We start from the raw sequence: 12,447 nt of genomic DNA, 5'->3' as shown, positions 1-12,447 counted from the left end.
TAATGTGCTACTGGCCATAACATATGCAAACAAATTTTAATTTTTATACAGAAACTTTTCTTTTCTGATACTTTGCAGTTTCTAAAACATTGTCCCATGACAATCAGTGAGACAGGTAGCACAGGACTTATCTGTCTTATTTTGCAGAAGAGAACTTCCCAAGCCAATACCCAGAGAGGGTAAACGACCACCCAAAGCCACACTGTGTGGTCCAGACTCACACTGAGGACTCCTGAAGCTGTTCTCTCCTCTCTGCTCCACTGCCTCTCTCCACAAAAGGACAGCATCCACATGCATTAAAATCTTAAAGGACATCTCCAAAGGCATTTCCGAATAATGTCCAAAGAACGTGAATAACTTTTCTTTTCAAAAAACAGTATTTATTTAAATGGGTCACACAGTGATCCAATTAAACAGTGACTCATCCTCAAATGTCCGTGCCAATGTTCTCAGCAACAGACAGAATTCCGTGTTTCTACAGTGTGCCTATATAACCCTGCAAAATTTAATTGAAAAGTAAGAGATGTAAATGTCCCCAGATCCCAAGGCTTCTGAGTGGGTCATCAAGAGCAGTGCTTCTCAATTTATGGAGGGGGAGAAGGTAAGTTATATTTAAATTATGGAGGGCTCTTTTCAAATCACACATACCCCAGCATTCCCCATCACCCACCCCCCAACAGTGCCACCCCAGGAGTGCATAGCATGCCCCTTCAAGTATATTGATGGTAGAAAATTTTTGAAAATCACTGTCCAGAGGACAGGGTCTGTGTCTGCACAATCCCTATACACCACACCCTTTGGTTCTCCAACCAACCCCAGCTCTTCTGCACCATCACACGTTGAATTCACCCTAACCAGGTAATTTCTGAAACTCCCCCCTCAGGCCCTTTGTACCTCTTGTTCCCTCTGACATCCCCCCCACCTCCCCGGCCCAACCCACCAAGGTGGCTACTTGGTTTAAATGACACCTCCTCAGAGGAGCCTTGCCTGACCACCCACTAAAGCAAATTTCCCCAGTAATGCCCTATCCTTTTATTTTTTTTCCCTAGAATGTATCATAGTCTGTATAATTTTTATCAATTAATTTACCTTCTTGTTTATTGCCTGTCCTCTCAGAAGTGCCATGAGGTCAGGGACTTGTCTAAATAATTCACACTTTATAACCTTAGCACTAAGCAGAACGATTGGCATATAGTAAGAGCCCAATAAAAAATGGGTCAATTGAGAATCACAACTAGCTGCTGGACAATCACCGACAGGAAGACACTGGAACTCACCAAAAAAGATACCCCACATCCAAAGACAAAGGAGAAACCACAATGAGATGGTACGAGGGGCGCAATCACAGTAAAATCAAATCCCATAACTGCTGGGTGGGTGACTCACAATCTGGAGAACACTTATACCACAGAAGTCCACCTGCTGGAGTGAAGGTTCTGAGCCCCACGTCAGGCTTCCCAACCTGGGGGTCCAGCAACAGGAGGAGGAATTCCTAGAGAGTCAGAACTTGAAGGCTAGTGGGATTTGATTGCAGGACTTCAACAGGACTGGGGGAAACAGAGACTCCACTCTTGGAGGGCACACACAAAGTAGGGTGCACACCAGGACCCAGGGGGAAGGAGCAGTGATACCATAAGAGACTGAACCAGGCCTACCTGCTAGTGTTGGAGGGTCTCCTGCAGAGGCGGGGGGTGACTGTGTCTCGCCGTGGGGACAAGGACACTGGCAGCAGAATTCCTGGGAAGTACTCCTTGGCATGAGCCCCCCCAGAGTCCGCCATTAGCCCTACCAAAGAGCCCAGGTAGGCTCCACTGTTGCGTTGCCTCAGGCCAAACAACCAGCAGGGAGGGAACCCAGCCCTTCCCATCAGCAGTCAAGTGGATTAAAGTTTTACTGAGCCCTGCCCACCAGAGCAACAGTCACCTCTACCCACCACCAGTCCCTCCCATCAGGAAACTTGCACAAGCCTCTTAGGTAGCCTCATCCACCAGAGGGCACAGAGCAGAAGCAAAAAGAACTACAATCCTGCTGCCTGTGGAACAAAAACCGCATTCACAGAAAGATAGACAAGATGAAAAGGCAGAGGGCTATGTACCAGATAAAGGAACAAGATAAAGCCCCAGAAAAACAACTAAATGAAGTGGAGATAGGCAACCTTCCAGAAAAGAATTCAGAATAATGATAGTGAAGATGATCCAGGACCTCGGAAAAAGAATGGAGGCAAAGATCGAGAAGATGCAAGAAATCTTTAACAAGACCTACAAGAATTAAAGAACAAACAAACAGAGATGAACAATACAATAACTGAAATGAAAACTCCACTAGAAGGAATCAATAGCAGAATAACTGAGGCAGAAGACCAGATAAGTGACCTGGAAGACAGAATGGTGAAATTCACTGCTGCAGAAAAGAATAAAGAAAAAAGAATGAAAAGAAACGAAGACAGCCCTAAGAGACCTCTGGGACAACATTAAACACAACAACATTCACATTATAGGGGTCCCAGAAGGAAAAGAGAGAGAGAAAGGACCCAAGAAAATATTTGAAGAAATTATAGTTGAAAACTTCCCTAACATGGGAAAGGAAATAGCCACCCAAGTCCGGGAAGAGCAGAGAGTCCCATACAGGATAAACCCAACAAGAAACATGCCAAGACAGATAGTAATCAAATTGGCAAAAATTAACGACAAAGAAAAATTATTAAAAGCAGCAAGGGAAAAACGACAAATACAAGGGAACTCCCATAAGGTTAACAGCTGATTTCTCAGCAGAAACTCCACAAGCCAGAAGGGAGTGGTATGATATACTTAAAGTGATGAAAGGGAAGAAAGTACAACCAACATTACTCTATCCGTCAAGGATTTCATTCAGATTCGATGGAGGAATCAAAAGCTTTACAGACAAGTAAAACCTAAGAGAATCCAGCACCACCAAACCAGCTCTACAACAAATGTTAAAGGAACTTCTCTAAGTGGGAAACACAAGAGAAGAAAAGGACCTACAAAAACAAACCCAAAACAATTAAGAAAATAGTCATAGGAACATACATATCGATAATTACCTTAAACGTGAATGGATTAAATGCTCCAAGCAAAAGACACAGGCTTGCTGAATGGATACAAAAACAAGACCCATATATATGCTGTCTACAAGAGACCCACTTCAGACCTAGGGACACACTCAGATTGAAAGTGAGGGGATGGAAAAAGATATTCCATGCAAATGGAACTCAAAAGAAAGCTGGAGCAGAAATACTCATATCAGATAAAATAGACTTTAAAATAAAGAATGTTACAAGAGACAAGGAAGGACACTACATAACGATCAAGGGATCAATCCAAGAAGAAGATATAACAATTATAAATATATAGGCACCCAACACAGGAGCACCTCAATACATAAGGCAACTGCTAACAGCTGTAAAAGAGGAAATCGACAGTAACACAATAATAGTGGGGGACTTTAACACCTCACTTACACCAATGGACAGATCATCCAAAACGAAAATAAATAAGGAAACAGAAGCTATAAATGACACAATAAACCAGATAGATTTACTTGATATTTATAGGACATTCCATCCAAAAACAGCAGATTACACTTTCTTCTCAAGTGTGCATGGAACATTCTCCAGGATAGATCCCATCTTGGGTCACAAATCAAGCCTCAGTAAATTTAAGAAAGTTGAAATCATATCAAGCATCTTTTCTGACCACAATGCTATGAGATTAGAAATGAATTACAGGGGAAAAAATGTAAAAAGCACAAACACTTGGAGGCTAAACACTACATTACTAAATAACCAAGAGATCACTGAAGAAATCAAAGAGGAAATAAAAAAATACCTAGAGACAAATGACAAAACACGACAATCCAAAACGTGTGGGATGCAGCAAAAGCAGTTCTAAGAGGGAAGTTTATAGCTATACAAGCCAACCTCAAGAAATAAGAAAAATCTCAAATAAACAATCTAACCTTACACCTAAAGGAACTAAAGAAAAAAGAACAAACAAAACCCAAAGTTAGCAGAAGGAAAGAAATCATAAAGATCAGAGCAGAAATAAATGAAATACAAACAAAGAAAACAACAGCAAAGATCAATAAAACTAAAAGCTGGTTCTTTGAGAAGATAAACAAAATTGATAAAGCATTAACCAGACTCATCAAGAAAAAGAGGGACAGGACTCAAATCAATAAAATTAGAAATGAAAAAGGAGAAGTTACAACAGACGCTGCAGAAATACAAAGCATCCTAAGAGACTACTACAAGCAACTCTATGCCAATAAAATCGACAACCTGGAAGAAATGGACAAATTCTTAGAAAGGTATAACCATCCAAGACTGAACCAGGAAGAAACAGAAATATGAACACTAATCACAAGTAATGAATTTGAAATCGTGATTAAAAATCTTTCAAGAGGGCTTCCTTGGTGGCGCAGTGGTTGAGAGTCCGCCTGCCGATGCAGGGGACACGGGTTCGTGCCCTGGTCCGGGAAGATCCCACATGCTGTGGAGCGGCTGGGCCCATGAGCCATGGACGCTGGGCCTGCACGTCCGGAGCCTATGCTCCGCAACAGTAGAGGCCACAACAGTGAGAGGGCCACGTACCGCTAAAAAACAAACAAACAAATAAACAAAATCTTCCAAGAAACAAAAGTCCAGGACCAGATGGCTTCACAGGTGAATTCTATCAAACTTTTAGAAAACAGCTAAACCCATCACTCTCAAACTCTTCCAAAAAATTGCGGAGGAAGGAACACTCCCAAACTCATTCTACAAGGCCACCATCACCTGATACCAAAACCAGACAAACATACTACAAAAAAAAGAAAATTACAGAGCAATATCACTGATGAATATAGATGCAAAAATCCTCAACAAAATACTTGCAAACAGAATCCAACAACACGTTAAAAGCATCATACACCATGATCAAGTGGGATTTATCCCAGGGATGCAAGGATTCTTCAATATATGCAAATCAATCAATGTGATATACCATATTAACAAATTGAAGAATAAAAACCATATGATCATCTCAATAGATGCAGAAAAAGCTTTCAACAAAATTCAACACCCATTTATGATAAAAACTCTCCAGAAAGTGGGCATAGGGGGAACCTACCTCAACATAATAAAGTCCATATACGACAAACCATAGCAAACATCATTCTAAATGGTGAAAAACTAAAAGCATTTCCTCTAAGATCAGGAACAAGATAAGGATGCCCACTCTCACCACTATTATTCAGCAGTTTTGGAAGTCCTAGCCACGGCAATCAGAGAAGAAAAAGAAATTAAAGGAGTACAAATTGGAAAAGAAGAAGTAAAACTGTCACTGTTTGCAGATGACATGATACTATACATAGAGAATCCTAAAAATGCCACCAGAAAACTACTAGAGCTAATCAATGAATTTAGTAAAGTTGTAGGATACAAAATTAATGCACAGAAATATCTTGCATTCCTTTACACTAATAATGAAAAATCTGCAAGAGAAATTAAGGAAACACTCCCATTTACCATTGCAACAAAAAGAATAAAATACCTAGGAATAAACCTACCTAGGGAGACAAAAGACCTGTATGCAGAAAACTATAAGACACTGATGAAAGAAATTAAAGATGATACCAATAGATGGAGAGATATACCACGTTCTTGGATTGGAAGAATCAATATTGTGAAAATGACTATACTACCCAAGGCAATCTACAGATTCAATGCAATCCCTATCAAATTACCAATGGCATTTTTTACGGAACTAGAACGAAAAATCTTAAAATTTGAAGGGAGACACAAAAGACCCCGAATAGGCAAAGCAGTCTTGAGGGAAAAAAACGGAGCTGGAGGAATCAGACTCCCTGACTTCAGACTATACTATAAAACTACAGTAATCAAGACAATATGGTACTGGCACAAAAACAGAAACATAGATCAATGGAACAAGATAGAAAGCCCAGAGAGAAACCCACACACCTATGGTCAAGTAATCTATGACAAAGGAGGCAAGGATATATAATGGAGAAAAGACAGTCTCTTCGATAAGTGGTGCTGGGAAAACTAGACAGCTACATGTAAAAGAATGAAATTAGGGGCTTCCCTGGTGACACAGTAGTTGCAAGTCCGCCTGCTGATGCAGGGGACACAGGTTCGTGCCCCGGTCCAGGAAGACCCCACATGCCATGGAGCAGCTAGGCCCGTGAGCCATGGCTCCTGAGCCTGTGCATCTGGAGCCTGTGCTCCGCAACAGGAGAGGCCACAATAGTGAGAGGCCCGCATACTGCAAAAAAAAAAAAAAAAAAGAATGAAATTAGAACACTCCCTAACACCATACACAAAAATAAACTCAAAATGGATTAGAGATCTAAATATAAGACTGGACACTATAAAACCCTTAGAGGAAAACATAGGAAGAATACTCTTTGACATAAATCACAGCAAGATCTTTTTTGATCCACCTCCTAGAGTCATGGAAATAAAAACAAAAATAAACAAATGGGACCTAATGAAACTTCAAAGCTTTTGCACAGCAAAGGAGACTATAAACAAGATGAAAAGACAACTCTCAGAATGGGAAAAAATATTTGCAAACAAATCAGCGGACAAAGGATTAATCTCCAAAATATATAAACAGCTCATACAGCTCAATATTAAAAAAACAAACAACCCAATCCAAAAATGGGCAGAAGACCTAAATAGACATTTCTCCAAAGAAGACATACAGATGGCCAAGAAGCACATGAAAAGCTGCTCAACATCACTAATTATTAGAGAAATGCAAATCAGAACTACAGTGAGGTATCACCTCACACCAGTTAGAATGGGCATCATTGGAAAATCTACAACCAACAAATGCTGGAGAGGGTGTGGAGAAAAGGGAACCCTCTTGCACTGTTGGTGGGAATGTAAATTCTTACAGCCACTGTGGAGAACAGTATGGAGGTTCCTTAAAAAACTAACAATAGAATTACCATATGATCCAGCAATCCCACTACTGGGCATATACCCAGAGAAAACCATAATTCAAAAAGACACATGCACCCCAATGTTCATTGCAGCACTATTTACAATAGCCAGCTCATGGAAGCAACCTAAATGCCCATCGACAGACGAATGGATAAAGAAGATGTTGTACATATATACAATGGAATATTACTCAGTCATAAAAAGGAACGAAATTGGGTCATTTGCTGAGACATGGATGGATCCAAAGACTGTCATACAGAGTGAAGTAAGTCAGAAAGAGAAAAACAAATATCATATATTAACGCATATATGTGGAATCTAGAAAAATGGTACAGATGAACCAGTTTGCAGGGCAGAAATAGAGACACAGATGTAGAGAACAAACGTATGGACACTAAGGGGGGAAAGCGGCGGAGTGGTGGGGGTCGTGGTGGGATGAATTGGGAGATTGGGATTGACATGTATACACTGATGTGTATTAAATTGATAACGAATAAGAACCTGCTGTATGAAAAAATTAAATTAAAAAATTTTTTAAAACTAGGGTCAATTAAGTTTGATTGAATTAGTCCTAGCTAATTCTCTTCCTTTCTGCATCACCATCAAGTTTCTGAGCAGTCCAACCACGTGGGCTGGGAGGATGGACAGAGAACACGTTCCCGGCCCCTCCTGCAGCCCACTTCTGCTCATGGTTACTCATTCACCTTGGGAGAAAAGAAAGCATTTATCCAGCAACAGTCCAGGATGGAATGTCTTGAAGGCCATGTGCCGTCCTCTATTGTTTTCTCTCTTTCCTCCTGACCTAACTCCACTAGGCTGTGGAGGATGAGACTGGAGAATGATGGTAAAGATACGCCATTCATAATCAAAAACAGCAACCCAACAAAAAATAACTGATTGTTAACTATGGCACCAGACACTGTACAAAGACTATAACATGAAAGATCTCATCTCATCCTCAAGATAGCCCCAATATGGAAATAGCGTCCAAGGTCACGCAGCTAGTAAGTGAAGGAGCCAGGGTCCAAACCCAGCTAGGTACCACACAGTACCTGCCTACATCTAACACGGCATCCAAGTTACATGCTTAGAGATAAATGCTTAAAAGATAGCAATGAGTGGAGAATATCAACCAACACATTGAGTTATTAATGTCTCAAATGCTTTAGGGATGTCAGGTTGGGGGCAGGGTTCTGTCTATACATGAACTGGGAAAGTCAACAACCAAACATCTGGAAATGACTTTTTCATCCTCAGAAAGGAGGTAATGTTGAGAGAAGTGTAGTGCCTTCATATGACCTCTTTAAGGTCATTAGCTATAAAGGAGGACCCCCAGGAATAACTAGAGGACAACAAAAATCCAATTCAGTGAGCAATCACTGAGAGCCCACTGTGTGATGGTTCTAGGATTGGTCCTGGCGAGGGTTAAGTCACACTCCCTGAGTTCTAAGACTTAAAGATGTCCAGACACAGATATGAAACAGTTTGCTTCTAATGCAAAGTTCACTGTATGTGCCCAAAAAAATAGCACTGGTAACAGGATTACAGGAAGGAGGACAGTGGAGAGAGAGAAGCTTCACGAAGAACGTAGCACTTGATGAGGCCTCGATGCTTGCATGAGGACAAGAAGAGAAAACAGGACCAGCCTGGGGTGATTAAGAAGCAGCACCACATGGGACTTCCCTGGCGGTCCAGTGGTTAGGACGCTGAGCTTCCATTGCAGGGGGCACGGGTTCGATCCCCGGTTGGGGAACTAAGATCCCGCAAGCCACATGGCATGTCCAAAAATTTAAAAAAGCAGCAGCACCACCACTTTCAGTATACCTAGGGGTCCAGTCAACCAAAAGTGAAGGGACTGTGTTGGCAGAATATCACAAGGAGGTAAGTCTGGAAGAGCTTCAGTGGGCATCCTAGGATGGGGAAGTCCTGAATGATGAGAGGAGGAATGCTGACTTCTGTTAGAAGGCAGGGGTGTAGTACACGGAAGCCTGCCACGATGGTGATGACTCATCTAGGGATGGGGTGGAAGATGGATTGATAGGCCGTGAGCTTCATCACAGGGCTGCTGGAATGCACCGGCCAGCAGAAGAGATCATGAACTCAAGGTGGGAGGGGTGATGGCCAAGTGCATTTGAAAATAACAAGAAGCAGAGCCCAGAGGATTTGGGGGGCAGTGAAATCATTCTGTGTGATACTATAATGGTGGACACATCATATACTTGTCAAAATCCAGAGTGTACAACACTATGAGTTAAATGAACCTCAATGTAAAGTGTGGACTTTGGGTGACCATGATGTGTCAGTACAGGTTCATTGACTGTAATGACATATGTACACTCCGATGCTGAAGTTGATAATGGGAGAGGGGAGGCAGGCAGGACATAGGATGTCTCTGTATTTTCCCTCAGTTTTGCTGTGAACCTAAAACTGCTCTCAAAAATCAAGTCTAGGGACTTCCCTGGTGGCGCAGTGGTTAAGAATCCGCCTGCCAATGCAACGGACTTGGGTTCGAGCCCTGGTCCAGGAAGATCCCACATGCCGCATAACAGCTAAGCCCGTGCGCCACAACTACTAACCCTGTGCTCTAGAGCCCACGGGCCGCAACTACTGAGCCCACATGCCACAACTACTGAAGCCCGTGCGCCTAGAGCCCATGCTCCGTAACAAGAGAAGCCACCGCAATGAGAAGCCCGTGCACTACAACGAAGAGTAGCCTCCTCTCGCAGCAACTAGAGGAAGCCCGCGCGCAGCAACGAAGACCCAACGCAGCCATAAATAAATAAATAAATAAATACGAAATGGTCATCTAAAAAAAAATAAATAAATAACAACCAAAAAAAAAAAAAAAGTCAAGTTTATTGAAAAAGATGTACGTAACAAGAATAACTTGAAGACAGAGCGTGATGGAAGAAAGGGAGTCAAGGATGACTCACCAGCCAGGTGACTGGAAGAAGGCTGGGGTCATAGGCAATGGGGAAGTTGGAAAGGAGGTCTGTTTTTAGAGGTAAGAGAGAAAGAAGCTGAGTTCAGTTGGGAACAAGCTAGGATGATGATGGACATCCACATGGAACAGTCTTCAGGCTCCTGGAGAACAGTTTGGGGCTGAGATAAGAAAAGGGTACAGGCATGCAAATTGGAGACAAAAGTCGGCATTAAATGTTCCCCTTTTAAACTGAGTGATAAATTCTCTTTCAAAAAGGAAATCACTGCAACACACTGGAAATAGTCTTCCCACCAAGCTCGCCACCTCTGTCACAAAGAACTGCCACTGGGGAGGCAAGTTCAATTACATGGGAAGACAGCAGCACCAGGGGTAGTGATCTACTGGTCAAGTCAACTCTGCCCAACGTGACATCAGTCCAGATAGGAAGAACTGGCAAGTCATCTGAGGGGCCAGCAAGAAGGGAGATTTCACTTTTGAGCAAGGAGTGTTCCCCTAACAGGAGTAGGAAGGGCACAGTGAATGCCAAAAAGCCTGGCTGCGAATTCTTGTTCTGCCTCTTGCCCAGGGAAATTCTTTCACGTCTCTGTGCCTTAGCTTCCTCATCTGTAAAATGAGGATAAGAGCCTGCGTCATGGATCCACTGTAAAGATAGATCACATGAGCGAATGTGGAGGTACGCACCTAGAGCTCACTGTGTCAGCTACTGTCACTGCTCATTATTGTCTAGATTCTTCCAAGACCCTTGAAGGGGGAAATGCTGAGGTCTCTTCCTGATGATCACAGAGCACTGTGCCTTTTTAAAAATGTCCCCTTCAAGTATCTGATTTGTCAGGTGGGAGAGTAATATTTACAGGAGCAGAATATTTTAAATCTATATGCTCTGAAACAGCCCACACAGTGAAGCACACACCTTGGCCATTCCCTGCGGCACACACTTACCCAGGGGTGTCCAATGCCTGGCCTTGACCCAAGAAGGCTGAGATAAGACATAGAGAAAGTCCTTTTAAAAGTGAGTAAAATGCCAAACTTATTATTCCTTAAACTATCTGCCCGAAGCACTGACTGCAATCCTAGGCATCTGATTCATATCTGTCCACAGACTCAGTTTGGCAAAGTTCTCAAAACAGAGCTCAGAAATGAGCTGGCATCTGATTCATATCTGTCCACAGACTCAGTTTGGCAAAGTTCTCAAAACACAGCTCAGAAATGAGCTGGCTACAAAAAGCCAGCGACCAGTCTGTGCCTCCCTGTAAAAGGTTAAGTTGATTTCCTGGTGTAGGAATTTTCACGTGCACCTGGGCAGAAGGAGTCCCGATTCTCGGGGTCTGATCACCCAGGGATAGCCCACAGAAAGGCTCCACGTCTCCTGCCCTGACACACCAGAACCCAGGGCTGTGGAAACACCTGCATTCTCCTCAGTTGTCCCAAATGCCACTCTACAGCAAACAGAGCCACTGTGTCAGTGAGAAAGGGGAGGATAATTATCAGTAATAGAAACCTCCTTCCTGTGTATTGTGTTTATCATTTCTAAGAAGCATAGTTTCCCTACATACAATGCCCCCTGCTCTGTTCCGCACTTGGAACCATTTGGGTTTGTAAGTCTGAGAGGAACTGGGGAGCATCCATAGTCATCAAAATAAAGAGAAAAGACCCTGGAGCTCATGGGAAAGGGAGGAGGGGGAGGGGCAGGGCTGAGAGACCGAGAGAGGGACCCAGGAGAAAGTGGAAGGTCAGGAGCCCCGCAAGGTGACTGCTCCACTAGCTTAGCAAAGTCCTCTGAACCAGCAAAGCACGTGGTGGGGTGGATTTCTCCATCAACATGTCAGGGCTGTCACCAAGGTAAACCAGAAAGAACACGTGAGCCCTCCCCCAACACACAGCCCAGGGAATTAGCAGCAAACCTGGGAGGCCTTTGGAATTCCCTGGGCCATGGGCTCGTGGGGTCTCACCAAGGTTAATTGGTTCTCTAAGGAACAAGGACTGGCAGGACCTCAGATGACACCTAGGTTAGAAGAGAATGTGTCTTTCTTCTCCAAAACTAAAGATAGTCTAATTTTACTATTTAACATCTAAGCACCAGAGGAATGCACTGAAAAGACTGAAGGGACATCCACCCCAGCTTGCTTGGTTCAGCAGGGACAGGTGCCCTACACTGATGACAGCCCTTTAAGGTTCTGGGCCCCTGAGGCTTGAGTTGCATGCGTCCTTCCATGTTTTCTCTGATGTCCAGGGAACTTTGGCCAAATGCTGCAGGAGCCTCAGTGGAATCAGGGAAGCATAAAAAGGCCAAAAAAAAAAAAAATTTATTACTTTTGGTCATTGTTCTGTAAGGTTAAAATCATTTCAAAATTAGAAGTTTTTTTTTGGCGGTACACGGGCCTCTCACTGTTGTGGCCTCTCCCGTTGTGGAGCACAGGCTCCGGACGCGCAGGCTCAGAGGCCATGGCTCACAGGCCCAGCCGCTCCGCGGCACGTGGGATCTTCCCAGACCGGGGCACGAACCCGTGTCCCCTGCATCGGCAGGCGGACTCTCAAC

This window comes from Phocoena phocoena, chromosome 9, assembly GCF_963924675.1.
Source record: "Phocoena phocoena chromosome 9, mPhoPho1.1, whole genome shotgun sequence".
In the NCBI taxonomy this organism is placed as follows: domain Eukaryota; kingdom Metazoa; phylum Chordata; class Mammalia; order Artiodactyla; family Phocoenidae; genus Phocoena; species Phocoena phocoena.
The sequence above is the reverse complement of the archived record's forward strand: the minus strand, read 5'-3'. Positions refer to the sequence as shown.